The following is a 15,165-nucleotide window of genomic DNA, read 5'->3' as shown; positions in this document are numbered from 1 at the left end:
TATACATGTTCCTATGTGGTATAATATGTGCATAATTGGAAACAGATTACAACGCTTTGTAAGTTGGGTTGAATGTAGAGGGCCAACTTAACGATTTTGAAGACCAAAATCGAACGAAATTTTAAGACAAATTAAAAATAAAAAAATAGAAAAAAACAATAAATAACAACACACTTAGAGCCAACCTCAAACTCATGGCATACAACTAAGCAACACACAAATTTACCATCAGATCAATACATGTTTTTAATTTGCCCATTACGATATATCTATATTTAATAAATATAATGTTTTTTTATTTGATCTGAAGGCGTTAATTAAGTGTGGGTATAAAACCCTTGCTTGGTTTCGCTAGCCACGGGCCGGTCCTGTGCATGTATATATATACAAGTCCGAAAGGGGTTGATATCTGTTAAATTGAGGTCTCGACTTTTGAGTCTCAAAAGATTAAAAATTTAAAATACACAAGATTGAGATACAAGTATGTCATGTAGTTGTGGACTTGTGGCATACGCCGAGAACCAAAATGAGTCAATATAGTTCTGCTTAATATCAATTAAGGGTGTACGTACTTAGCAAAGCTAACTTACAATTACCATGTATACTTTCATCAGATAAGCTACGTTAGATAGGTTGATCGAAGGACAAGTCTATGTTGGAAAAGCTAATGTGACTCTTTTGTAAACTCATTGGTTGATCGAAGTACAAGTCTCTGCTAGAAAAGCTACTGTAGTAATGTTAGTCTTTCATAAAACTCATTAACTGTTTTGGTTTAATGGCCATATGGTAAACTGTAAAGACAAACATAGTTTATTTTGTATATGGTAAAAATATGAAGTTATCTTTTATAAACTTTGAACGTTGGTGATGTCACTACAAGTGACGTATGTTTGTTTAAAATCCGAGTAAAAGAAAAAAAAAATGGGGATCCATTTTCTGAATATTATTCTAAAAATCTAGGGCGTTAAATACTTGTTCACACGTGAGACGGGCATCTGTTGTAACAGAGAGTATCAATTACAATTTTTAGAGTTTATATATAAATCCGTAATAATTTTAGGGTATATAATTGGTTGAGTAACGAGTTAAAAACTTTTTAAAAGAGCACCAAATGGGTATAATTACAATTTACAATGAACCACTTCACCAAATCACGTGGTCAAAGTTTGCTCATGGTTTTGGACTTTTGGTCATGCTGAAAAGTGTTTTTCTGTTCTCACTTTGATCTATTTCACGTTTGGCATTTTTTTTATCATAGATTTTAGTTTTATTTGATGTTTTTTGGGCCTTTCATGGCTATCTGATTTTAGTATAACTAGCTAACTTTGAGCTTTGGTCTTATCTCTACCGGCCTGTCCTCTAATGGGCTGCAAAGTGCAAGCCAAGGTTTTGAGAGGAAAAGGGAATCAAAGGTTCTAACTTTTGAGAGAGAGAAGCGCTTTACATATTAAACAAGTTGTATCGTTGAACCAGGAACAAGGCATATATATTTATTAGTATACAAGATATCAACTCTAGGGTAGAAATACTTATAATCGTATAACTCAAAACAACTAAAATATGTGTAACCCGGATAGTGTTGGTTTAACTAATTTATCCAAACAAGTTATAAAATGGGCCAATTGTAAGAGCATTCACAACACTTTTCCTATTTTTTTTAGCGTGGTTTTCATAATTAGAGTGTGGTTGTGCGTGGTTTTTTAGTGGATGATAAAGAAAGCGTTGCTGTTTATCGGTATATTTGAAAAGTTCTTATTCCACCATATTAATTATCATATTTAGTGTAATAAGAAAATGTAATGAAAAAAGTATAAAAATTATTATTAAATTGAAAATAAGAGTGAAAATGTAGTGATTTTTAGCGTAATTATAGAATTGGAGATATGTGAATGGATGTGAATATGCTAAGGACATTAAACAGGTTGGCGGGTTGTAGTAAATGAGTTAAACGTAGAGTTGGTGGTTGACGGGTCAACTTGAAAATTAAAGGATTAACAGATAGACCTATTTAGTTAAATGAGTTAAATAACCCATCGAAACGTGCCCTGTTTATTAAGTGGCTAGATATAACAACAAAACCTGAATATTTCATGTCGTTTTCATATCATGTTTGAATTCAGACAAGATAGTAATTGCTTCATATATCAAATTCATTTTTTCTTTTTCCAAATGTGACAATCATCAATCAATTTCAACAATCCACTCATAAATCACACTAAACACAAAACCAAAACTAAATTACAAACAAACGAAAAGATATTTAATAATTAAAGCTTGGACAGCATTTCCACACATCTCAAGTTTCCATTTTCTTTAAAACTAAAACTTACTATGGTGTTTGAGTATGGTCTCTCTTTGGATCCCTAGAATAGTCATAAACCTTATAGTTCTTTCGAACCCATAACATCGCCGCCACCTGCTGGCGGCTCTGGCCACCCGTCCTAGCTGGAGAACCAGATGGTGGGTGGCACGATGCTGCTGAATTGGCAGCACAACTATTGACGGATCATGTATAGGGCATGAAGGGGCTGTGGCCCCCCTAAATTTTGGGCCTAGAACTTGGGTATATAGCCCATAAATTTATAAAGTATGTCTAAGATGTTCAGCCCATATTTGAAAGCCCAAAACCTAATAAAATCAATAATAATAATAATATGGCAGAGTAAGAAGAGACGCTTGATTTGTTAAAATTTGGAACTTGAAAATTCGATGGACTGAGTAGAACAGCCATTAGCCGACGATTGGCAAAATAGAAAATAATCAATTCATCATCTCTGGTCGTTTATCTTTTCTCTACTAATAGGTTTGTACCAAACCATTCATCTATTATTTCCATTAGTTTATGTTTGATGTTGTGAAATTTTTAGTTTAGATCATTAGATATCATTAGATGATTTATCAGTAATCGATGAATTTAAAGACCTTAAAGGTCGTCGGGCTCAGTTGCAATTTTTCTCTTTTTTTTGTCGTCTATGTGTAAGAAAATTTTATTTTTTGGATTTATGGTCTTTTTTTGTTGAAAAAAAATTTGGTTGATTTATATATATGAACTTATGATTAATCTAAAATTTTTTGACCCCCCCCCCCCCCAATGCAATTGTTCAAGTTCCGCCACTGAGCACAATCTCCTAGCTTGAAGTTATTGTACCTAGCATAAAAGGGTTGATACCTATAATCCGCTTTGTAACGACCATTTTTGGTAGCCCATGATGAACCATCCCATATAGAGCGGTATACATACATCGCCCTTAATGGAAATGTAGCATCACTTTTCCTAGGGTTCCTTCTAATCGACACATCATCAACAAATGCTTTACTTTATTTTTCTTGTTTCATACGCGTATGAGTTTTTGATGCGATACGAATGAAGTTAACACGAATTTTGTACGCTCAAGTTTAGTTTAAATAAGTTTAGGACAATTAATGGTTGCTATATATAGTGCCATTTAGTTAAACAGGTGACACATGGACACACTGAATAAATGTCTTTTGTTGTAACTTAAAAGAGTATCAATCACGACTTTAGAAGTTATAAATAATTATATATAAAGCCAACGTTTCATAGGATTTGTAGTAGGGCTGAGTAACGCTTTAAAGGGGTTGGGAATGGTCCATTTTAAAAGGTGTACCAAATAGGGTTAATTAGAATGAACCACTTAAATTTGCTCCTGGTTTTGGGCTTTTGGTCATGCTGAAATTTTTTTTTTGTTCTCACTTTGATCTAGAGGTGTAAAAAACCCGGTTTGGGACCGGTTTTAAGCAAACCGAACCGAACCGGTTTGGGTTTAAAACCGGTTTCACCCAAACCAACCCAAATCGCCTCAAGACCGGTTTCCCTTAAGATCTACCAAACCGGTTTTAAAACCGAATCGGGTTGAGAAAAACCGGTTAAACCGGTTTATAAACCGAACCGAACCGACATGACCAGACCGGCCTATCTTGCTTCTAAACCGGTTTATAAACCGAACTGGTTTGAGTAAAACCGGTTTTGACCAGCCGTTGACCAAGCCGGTTCGGTTTGGGTTTAAAACCGGTTTTGTACACCTCTACTTTGATCCAGTCACTTTTGGTTTTGTTTGTTTATTTTTGTATTTATAGATCTAATTTTATTTGATGTTTTTGGGCCTTTCATGGCTATCTGATTTTAGAATCACTAGCCAACTTTAGGCTTTTGTCGTAGCTCTACCTTCTAGGGTCCTGTCTTCCAGTGGGCTGCAAACCAAAGTTTTGAGAGGAAAAGGGAATCAAAGGTTTTGACTTTTGAGATAGATGAGCGTTTTACATATTAAACAATTCAGCTTGAACCGGAACACGACCTATAAATTTATTCGTGTTAAAGGCATTAACTCTAATGTAAGCACACTTATAACCATATAACCCAAACAACTATAAAACGTGTAATCCGAACACAACCTATTTTACTAATTTATCTAAAGAGTTTATATATGGGTCGATTGTAATCAAGGTGTATGGACCTTAAACAGGTTGGCGAGTTGTAATAAATGGGTTAAACGTAGAGTTGCAAGTTAGCTTTCTGTAGTAAACTAGTAGATGGGCTTGCACAATGAAAGTGTTGACAGATAAACGTGTTTAGTTAAATGAGTTAGATAATTTATTCGAACGCATCCTGTTTATTAAACGAGTTAGATAGAACACCAAAACATGTATATTTCATGTTGTTTTCATGTAATGTTTCGATTCAAACAAGATAGCAATTGCTTCATAAATCAAATCATAATTTCTTGTTCCAAATGTGACAATCATCAATCACGTACTTTTCAACAATCCACTCATAAATCACACTACACGCAAAATAAAAACAAAATTACACAAACAAACAAAAGCAAATTAAATAATGAAAGCTTGGACAGCATTTCCACACATCTCAAGCTTCCATTTTCTTTAAAACAAAAACTCTAGCACTCGGGTGTTTGAGTATGGTCTCTCTTCGGATCCCTACAATAATCATACACCTTGTAGTTCTTTCGAACCCACAACATCGCCGCCACCTGCTGGCGGCTCAGCCCACCCATCCTAGCTGGAGAACCAGATGGTGGGCGGCATGATGCTGCTGAATTGGCCGCACAAGCTCCTAGCTTGAAATTATTATACCTAGCATAAAAGGGTTGATACCTATAATCGGCTTTGTATCGACCATTTTCAGTAGCCCACGACGAAGCATCCCATATAGACCCATACACATACATCGGCCTTAATGGAAACGTAGCATCACTTTTCCTAGGGTACCTTCTAATTGGCACATCATCCACAAAAAATCTGCATTATTCCACATGAACTTTATGTTATTTTAATTGTTTCATACGCGTACGAGTTTTTGATAAGATACAAATAAGCTAACATGGATGTTGTAGGTTTGAGTTTAGTTTAAATAAGTTTGGGACGGTTACGAGTTGATCCTGCTAACATATTTAGTCAAACAGGTTGCCTTCACGTTGACTCATAGGTTCACGTGTTTATCGCTAATACTTATAAATTTACAGAAAGTTTGTTCTACGCAAAAACTAAAACTGATCGGGTATTTTATATTAAAATTCGATAGATAAAGAGAACGATCTTGTTTTATAGTTTCATTACAAAACTTTTTTTTAATATATTTTTGTACCTTTTATTATAAATATGTAAGAGAGAATCTATAATTAATATTATAAAAAGTAATGATTACATCAAAACAGAATACAATGAATAACAAATTACGTCACTACCAGGATACTGTATGTTTATGGTGTCTTGTTTGGGTTCATGTATTAACTAAAGGGGGGATTCCAACTACCTATCTGCATACACGACCCATTTATTATGGATATGTTTATTAAATAAAATCTTTTTCTTGTTTGTTCTCTTTAATATTGAAATGAAAAGGACAAAAGTTATCATGCATTATTTGTTTTCAAATATATCTGGAATAAAATAACTTACATGATTTCAATGGGGCTCCACAAAATAGCATAGTTATGAAAACCCTTGGTCGGATCGAACCACAGGTAAATCTTTTCTTCCCGTCAGATGATATTTCTATCGCCGCTTCCTCTAATGTACACGTTCGTCTGCAAAGTATATGGCTTCCCAAACGTCGTGCCAAGAAACTCGATATCAACTTCATCATGGTTCCCAGGATAATCTTCGTTATTTGAAAGCTGTAAAACAATCCAAGCACAAATAAAGACCATTATTAAAGCCCTATAATGCTATAAATAAAAATCAAAATGATAAGTAACTTTCGCGTATATGCATCATGCATGCATGCAACTTAACCAAGCATGTGGACCATGTGGTAATGTTGCTTGTGTCACAAGTAAAGATTAATTTCATACGTAAAATGACGTAATAACCCCAGCGGTGTAGCCAGGGTGAAGCTTGATCGCGGTCCCAAAGTAGCCTGATCTATACGCTCTTTGTGACTTGAACCCACTTCCTGATGACTTGTCGAGCCACAACACTAGTGAGTTCTGCTCGAACCGCTGGTGTTGTGAGCCCCATAAGCTCCTATAGGCTTGATTGAAGGGTATTGTAGGAACTTTGGAACTAGGGTAAAAACCAGGTGAAGGTTGAGCATTGGTCAGGGAAAAAGTAGTTAACATGAAGAAGGTGAGAATAGGGAGGAAAAAAGCCATTATACTTTAGAGGAGGAATAAAATGATTTGTATGCCAAGTATGGGAACAGATGATACTATATATAGTATTGTGATTTACTCAAAATAACATATGGACCCTATTTATAACCAACCAAATTAAAGAAAATATATACTATAAATTCAAACTATATCAAAGACTTATACTTTCGAATACACTTAGATAAGATTACATTATTAAACAATATAAGTCTATGTTATAACAAAAAAATCAGAAAGTAAAGCAAGCAAATCTAACTTAATATTGTAATAAAAAAGGTATGTATAAATTTATGTTATTTAGAATATAACACCGAATTGGTACCCGTTTTAGTAGCTTGTCTAAATGAGTGCTCTTGGAACGTTTGCGTTTAGGATGACTGTTGTTGGTCTAACTGATTTAACCGACGAACCTCGACCAAGTGTGTGTGTGTATATATATATTTATATTTTTGTTAAACTTTTATCATTTATGTCAATATAATTATTTGCTTTAAAAGGTTTGACAAGAAATAGATGATTGATAGCACAATTTTGATATAATATTTTCATAGATGAAACAAATATAGAATAAAATGATAGATTTGGTGAGCAATTATTTTCAGTTGTATTTTTCTTTCGCAGGCCTCTTTTGTAGACCGATGATTTGGGTAACGATGGGAACCCGACAAAATGCATATGTATATGTAAAATATAAAGGACCTACCCATTAAGTTTATTCGGTTTAGATTTTCAATGCCGACAAATGTATTTATACTTGCACCATACCCTACTAAGCTAAATTGTTTTGATCATTTGTTTTAGCAATCACACCCCTAAATGCATATACAAATGTATATAGTGTTTATGTAAATTAACTATAGGTTATAAATGTTCCAACATATAATACAAAGACGTTTTATGAAAAACAAAAAAATAAAAGAATAGAATTTATGGTGTAATTATAATATTTACCAAATCAAAGAAAATCATTTTTATTTAATAAGAGTCCCCCCCACTTGTAGCCTAGTAGTGGCAGGAAGTAGGGGTGTTCTTCGGATTAGTTTTTTGGGTTTCGGGTTTTACGGGTCGGGTTCTTCGGGTTTTAAAGGTTTATATCTATACCTGAAACCCAACCCAAATCTCTCACGATTACTTCGGGTTCGGGTTTTACGAGTTGGGTTAATCGGGTTTCGAGTATCCTAGAAAAAATAACTACATTGCTAAATTTAAATGTAATAAATTCATCTTTACTCGTAACGTAATAAACCAATAACAAAACAAAAAAAACCGATAAAACATCCTAAAAAGAGTAAAATTCAATAAAGTTCAACTATAATAAACAAGACCAACATAATCATCTTCAGTTTGGTTTGATTAGGATGTTGAATTATAGTTGCTTTTAGTCTTAAATAGAAACATTAATAAACAATAAACAATTGATTTATCAGAGGTGAAATGAGAACAATGATTTGGAGTAAATTCTGATAACGTCAGCAGTTAAGGCTTAGCATACAATACCTAAAAATATGTATGGTTTTAGAACTGAAAGTTTACTCGGGTTTTCGGATTGATCCGAAACCTAGAATTCGGACCAAGAACCAACCGAATTACTTCGGTTCCGGCTCGGGTTAGACTTTTCTCAGGTCGAGTTAGTTCGGGTTTGGGTATATGTTTTCTCAGGTTGGGTTTCAGGTTTCGAGTAAAAGTGACAGTCCTATATAGTTATTTAAAACTATACATTAGTCATCAAAGAATTAAGTAGATAATACTAAACGATTTGCATCTATCCAAACACTAATATCTACTTATCTATTATATAACAATAATAATAATAATAATAATAATAATAATAATAATAAAGCAAATGAACAGTTTTATTTATTTAACATTTATAATAATACGATACAATATATAATTTCAGCTAAACATGCATGTCATTGAAGATATGAAAAGACAGATACAAGATCATGGGTATCCAAGTAGCTATCAATGGCATATATTTTGTTTCTTTCTTTTTAATTTTATTATTATTATTATTATGAATGGCTAATTGGGATTAGTGACGGGTCAGCGGCTCACCCGCTCATCTTCATTCTTCGAGTACCGATAATAGTTAATTAATTTAAAAATATATATCTGCTCTAAATTTGAGATTTTTCATTGACGGACATATCTGTAGGTTATTCTTTAGGACCATGTTAGGAAAACCGGTGTCAGTAAGCATTCCATCAACATATCGACCGATATTACATGCATATCAACGATGACATTTCACAGGTGAATCACCGGCATGTACTTCACCAAATTAAATGTGGATGACCAATCACCTTATCTTTGATGGATCTTTCACTAGTGGAACTCTTTTTGTGGTAGTGATGATAATTTAATAGTACTTAAAACACTTTTAACCTTTCAGAATTGTAATGCTGATCTGTTTTATTAAGCACATACAATGCATGAAAAGAAATAAAAGATTTTATGGATTTAAAATGGTATCAATGTCTTATCATTATTAATTGTAAATTAACAAATTAATAAATTCATACAACTAGTAGCTTGGACTACAACAAAGATGTTTACTTACAACCAAATGATTATGGGAACTTAAGACATTTGATGAAACAGATGAAAGAAAATAGTTATTCAAAAAAAAGTATATCAATATCTTGTTAAATATCTTTTTTGTTGTACGACCAAAATAAAATTCCAGAAAGTATTGTGGATCAGTAGGGTTCTGCTAAATGATTGAAAAAGAAAAAAAGATGTGGTCGGGACGATTGCCTTTACTACTTTGTGGTTCATTTGGAGAGCTCGGAATGAATAGATTTTTTGCTCTAGTGAAGAGTATAGAGAATATATTTTTGATTCGATTTCTTTTTATGGTTTTCGTTTGGTAATTGTTAATTTCTTTTGAACTGAGCAGAGTGGTTTAGAAACCCTCTGCTCTGTTTGTAACTCTTTTTGTTCTCTAGGTTAATTTTTTCTAACCAGGAGCTATGTTATTTTAAGTTGGCCTTTAAAAATAAAAGAGATTATATTTAAATGCAATTAATTAAAAAGAAAATAAATTAGACTACACAACAAAACTTATAAATCTGGCATCCAAGTAGCATAAATTGTATTCGAAGATGGTAATGAATGTCAAACCGAGTAAACCTCAATCTAGGCTCTTTTAACAATTTTATATCTAAACTTAAGCTCTAATCGTGACAAATTTTCAAGCTCATGCTCAAACCCGTTTGCTATGAATAATATGTTTGGTTAGGCTCATGAGTCTAACCGGCTTTGGTATATGAAGCTCGGACTCAAGCTTGCTTGTTGATATGCTTAACTTTAAGCGTGAGCTTGGACTCAACCTTGTTATGCTCAATCACAACGAGAAAGACAGCATGCCGAGACGAGGATATTTAGGATGCCACTGGGTGATGGTGTAAATTGAACGACTAAGTTTAATCTAAAAAAATATCTCTCAACGCATAAATTATGTAGGTCTTAAATTTGTTCTTCTTACTCGTTTATTATTAGTTATTAAACTTTTTATATGAAATACTAACGATATGTTCTATGTACTGAGTTGTGTTGGTTTGTTAAAAACTTAGGCAAGTTCAAGTTTATCTAGTTGACTTGTTTAAGTTCTTGTGTTGAGTAAAACTCCATTAACGTACAAACATCGTACATGATAATAGCTCATATAAACTTCGAAACTCACATTTGAGTTCTCATTTACTTCCTTTTACATTGTTTTTTGAACGACCAACCCAGTCGTATGAAGCCCTTAAACGTCTCCAAGTTGTCTGCATTAAGAAACCCAAAACTTCCTACCACTACTTTGCTTCTATGTTGTTCGTTTAGTAGTGCATTACTAAAAGTTATATAGTTTCAGATTTTCTTTAAATTTATTATTTAATATTCTTATAAATAAACACATAAAAATATTGTTATTAAATTCAATTCACTTAGTCACAATCCAACTCTAGCTCCCCACTCATACTAATATTAGCTCTAGACTGAACTAATATATGATTCATTCCGTACCTTCCCGGGCATATTTTGCTAGTGTCTAGAGCACGCTCAATTGCATAAGAGTATTCTCATTTAATTCTTCATTTCTATATCTATAATTATACTAAAAATACTATTTTTTCTCTCTTATTTTCAATTAAATGATACTTTTTTATACTCTTATCATTACCTTTCTCTTTCATTCACTCACAACCACTTTCAAAAACATTAAAAAATTATAGCGAGGAACAGTGCGCTTCTCCAAATTTAACCATGAACAGTAACATTTCTCTCTCCTCTTACAACCATTTCTAACCATCTCAAAAAAATAAAGAACCCCTCACATAATTTAGAAAATCCATTAGGAATCCTCTAACACACCATCACCATGCAAGTATGTATACTACACTTTTAAATTTAAATAAAGTCAAAACAGTACCTAAATATTTGTAATTATTTCTTTTCACAAATATTCTAAGGAAATAAATATAAGTAGTAGTTGTTACATACGTTTTAGTGGTTTATATATAAAATAATATTTGCCATTATTAATAGTGTATTATCTGTTATTATTAAATGGTATTTAAAGTAATAATTGCAATATACTTCAACATCAAGAATATATATAACTAATCCAGTAAAGTAATGAATTTAGTTATTTATTTAGTATATTGTTCGCATAATAGTGGGAAAATAAAATTAAAAGATGAGTGGAGAGACATTTAAGTGAATATGATAGAATTGAAGGGAAATAGAAATAAATATTGAAATATAGTTGAAGTCATGTGGTTTATTCGAGATGGTTAGTTGCATATAACATCGGCTATCATTTATCAATGTATTACTACCTTCTTAGGCTACTCATTGTGAAGCAATAACGCTGGAACTTATGTTGAGGTGGCATGCCTTTAACGCCGCCTAATCTGCTATACAATGCCACGTTGTTAAGGGGTCGTCGTTATGGGTCGTTCACTACTAGAAAACTAGGCATTTGAGACCATCTTTCCGGTCGCAAAACGGTCGTAATTGCCCTGTTGCGACCATTTTGCAACTGAAAATGCGGTGGAAAAAACGCAGGTCGGAATTACTCTGTTGCGACCATTTTCCGACTGCTATTACATTTTGCGACCAACAACTAAAGCTGTTGCAAAACATGCAACCACCGCCGTGGTTAGAATTCATGTAACAACCACCACGGTCGGAATTCATGCAACCACGCTGCCGGTCGGAATTCTTGCAACCACCGATGCGGTCGGAATTATTGCAACCACCGATGCGGTCGGAATTCTTGCAACCACCGCTATTGGTCACAAGTTACTGCCAATTTAATTTGGACCTAATTTGGACCATTTGAACAAATTTGAATTGTCCAGACATTTTATAAAAAAAGTATGTAAATAAAAATATCCAAAAACAACCCAAATTAAAATGTCCAATATAAAATCCAAACGCACATCCAAATGTTAAAAATATTCAAAATAAGGCGTGCTAACGTGGCTTCAAAATATTGACATTGCTTATCGAACCACAGATTTTAACAAAGTTTCAATGTTAGCCATCCTGTTAAGAATTGCATCTTTCTCCGCCTTATCCTATTCCTTTTCAGCCTTATCCTTTTTCTTTTTCAGCCATCAACTCCTTAATAATTTCATTTAATCTTTCTTTATCTTCATCTTTTTCCTTCATAAGCTCCTTGATAACTAAATGCAACTTTTCAATCTACAAAACAATTGATAACGGGTCAAAAATAAAACATACAAAATTTTAAGGTGTCCTAAATGACTTCTAATCTCAACAATCAGTTACTAAGAACGTCTTTTGATCCTAAACTGATTATTGTGAAAATTAAAGTGATGTTTGACTTTTAAAAAGTCAAACTGTCAAAATAAAAACGGGCTGTAATAACTGTTTATAGTTTGACTAAAATTCAAACTATAAGCGGGCTAAATAAACAAGTTATATGTGAGTTGTAAACGGGCCGATGGTATATAATAATACTATTAACGGGCTGTGACAAACATGTTTAACGAGTTATAAACAATGGGTCTTTTGACTAAGCTTATGCAAGTAAAGTGTAAGGCCCATGTAACCACTAGACCCGACCCGACTCGCCATACCCTGGTATATGAGAAAAAACCTATTTAATAACTTTTTTGATTATGAAATGAAAATCATTTTCTAATGTAACCACTAGACCTGACCCGACTCGCCATCACAGTCCTATTCACCGCCTCTACTTAGACTATTTGTTAAGACTTTTTTCTAATTTACTAATTAATACATATTATAATTTATTTTATAATTGATAATACTAGTTATTATGAAAATTAAAGTGATAATGTGACTTTTAAAATTCAAGTTGTCAAAAATATTTAGAAGAAAAAATAATGTTGTTTGCTACCTATAGAAACCGACTCAGTAGCACTTTGCTGCTGCTGCTGAACTTTTGTTGTTACCAAACTGTAAACCTATTGCACAGCCCTATCTTTGCTTTACAACCAAAATGTAAACTGATTTCAAAGTTTTTTTCAAAAACATAATTCTATTAGCATACCTCGGGGTCTTGACTGCCATGCACACGCGAGCCACTAACATTGCTTAACCCGTACATTTTTCCTTTCTTTATGCCTCCAGCAGCTCGCGACCACAAGTCTTCGTCAAATTTGGGATGCATGCTACGATCATCTCCGTACTTCTCCACAACATATCCATTGTAATTAACCTATTATTAAATCCACGTAATTACATTATTCAAATTTCAATATTTTTCTCTTTTGAAATATGTTGTTTGGATTTACTAATAGCCAACTTACCCAAGTCTCCTCTGCCCTATTGTCAACCCAATTCAAATTTTCTCCTTGAACACTTCTGTCACACCCCGATCAAAGGCGGCGGAACATGCCGAGGTGTAACGATTGTCCATAAGCACATGACACTAATTAAAGTGACAGTATTTAATAAACTCATTTCATTTCATAACATCGAAAATGTCACATAACAATTATCCATAAAATAACCATAAACAAGATATCACAAAATATGGCAAATTTTATATTGTTCATTTTTACTAATATCCTAAGGTCTTTGATGTCGTTTTCTTCACAATCATAAATCAACCAAGATGCAAACCTGCAACATTTCATAAAATTAAGTTTGTCAACACAAAGGTTGGTGAGCAATTCATAAGTTTAATCATATTAGTATATAATAAATATAGCCACAAAACTTGTATACGAAACGATAAATAAAAGTGGTAATTTGGATAAATAGATATCGCTAAACACATTAGCGACACCTAGCTATAAGGGGATGCCAAATAATCTAGGATTTTATAGTTATCGTTAATTGTATTACGTTAACGACACATTGCTTAAAGGGGATGCCAAACAGTCTAGGATTTTATAGTTCCACCAACCAAAAGCGATAAACACATAGGCATATAAGCATAGAACACCAAATCGAGCAATTATTTAGGTACAGTATACAACTACGTTTGTGGTTTAAGATTCAAATATAAAGCATTTTGTTGAATAAGTATGAAATGTCACCCCCAAAATAAAAGATGGAAAGTGGGGTATGAAGTACTCACCTTCAAGTAGTAAACTTGAAAGATGATAATTTGGAGATTTGTCGAACGACGAGTTTAACGCACAATGCCTAAAAAGAAAAGAAGTCTTGAATTTAGAAAGGTTGTCTTGAAGGTCTTTAAACAAAATAAATGTTGAGAAATGTAAATAATTAAAGTTCAAGGTTTAAAATGTAACTATTTAAGAATTTATAATAATAACCCTTTAAAAATGTAAGTTTTCTCGAAACCGGGTTAAAGTATCTAACCTTAATATTTACTCAACCTATGTTAAGTAATAAGGTGGGTAAAATGCAAATCCCTTTAGAATAAAGATACTAAAACGGTTTTTTTTATCGAGTGTTCGGGTTGTCGGTTCCGGTCTTGATAATTGGTCAAACCCAAAGTCAAATTTCTATAATATTGAATGTTATGAGATAACTCAATAAAATTTAATAAGACTTAACCAAGTATGTAGTTCCATTGTTTTAGAACTAACAACGCACGTTAAGCGAGTGTTCGGTTTTGTCGGTCCAAACTTTGTTATGAGATCAAGTTGGATCCAACATTTCCAAGTACTTAAGAAAATATTTAAAAATCAATTTGTAACTATTTTTAAAGAATTATACAAGTCTTGATGGCTAAAAACAAAAACACACTTGTGTGTCTTAAGCGAGTAAGAATCGTTTTGGTTCGGTTTCCATCTCACAACAAGTTCATAGATGGTTTCCACATGTCCAAACACTAAAGAACTTGTATAATAATGTACAAATAAAAATACTTTAAGTTTTACAACCAAAAGTTAACAATAAAGTCTTTAAACAAAAGTTCGGTTATCGGTTCGAATCATGTTTCGGGTTAAGACCGAGGTAAGATTCTTCAAACCCATAACCATAGAATTTGTAAAAATGATTTTAGAAAATTAGATCTAACAATAAGTATGTTTAAACAATTATTTAACAAAACTAGTAACAAAGTTCGGTTTAC

General features: G+C 33.0%; 1 long non-coding RNA gene and 1 pseudogene across 2 annotated transcripts; both read right to left on the bottom strand.

The window, feature by feature from the left end:
- Positions 1-4,851: 4,851 nt before the first annotated feature.
- LOC143594023 (xyloglucan endotransglucosylase/hydrolase protein 31-like) lies at positions 4,852-6,676 on the bottom strand (annotated as a pseudogene). The gene is made up of 3 exons (XR_013146244.1): positions 6,333-6,676; positions 5,938-6,155; positions 4,852-5,277 (listed from the first exon to the last, which is right to left on the bottom strand). The product of XR_013146244.1 is annotated as a xyloglucan endotransglucosylase/hydrolase protein 31-like (transcript).
- A 5,643-nt stretch (positions 6,677-12,319) lies between these two features.
- Positions 12,320-13,482, bottom strand: LOC143594022 (uncharacterized). Its single transcript, XR_013146243.1, has 3 exons — positions 13,427-13,482; positions 13,168-13,335; positions 12,320-12,332 (listed from the first exon to the last, which is right to left on the bottom strand). It is a non-coding gene; the product is annotated as an uncharacterized LOC143594022 (long non-coding RNA).
- Positions 13,483-15,165: the final 1,683 nt, after the last annotated feature.

This window comes from Bidens hawaiensis, unplaced genomic scaffold (genome assembly GCF_021521415.1).
Source record: "Bidens hawaiensis isolate Kalapana, Puna unplaced genomic scaffold, B.hawaiensis_p1.1 tig00043007_1, whole genome shotgun sequence".
Taxonomy (NCBI): domain Eukaryota; kingdom Viridiplantae; phylum Streptophyta; class Magnoliopsida; order Asterales; family Asteraceae; genus Bidens; species Bidens hawaiensis.
The sequence above is the reverse complement of the archived record's forward strand: the minus strand, read 5'-3'. Positions and strand labels throughout refer to the sequence as shown.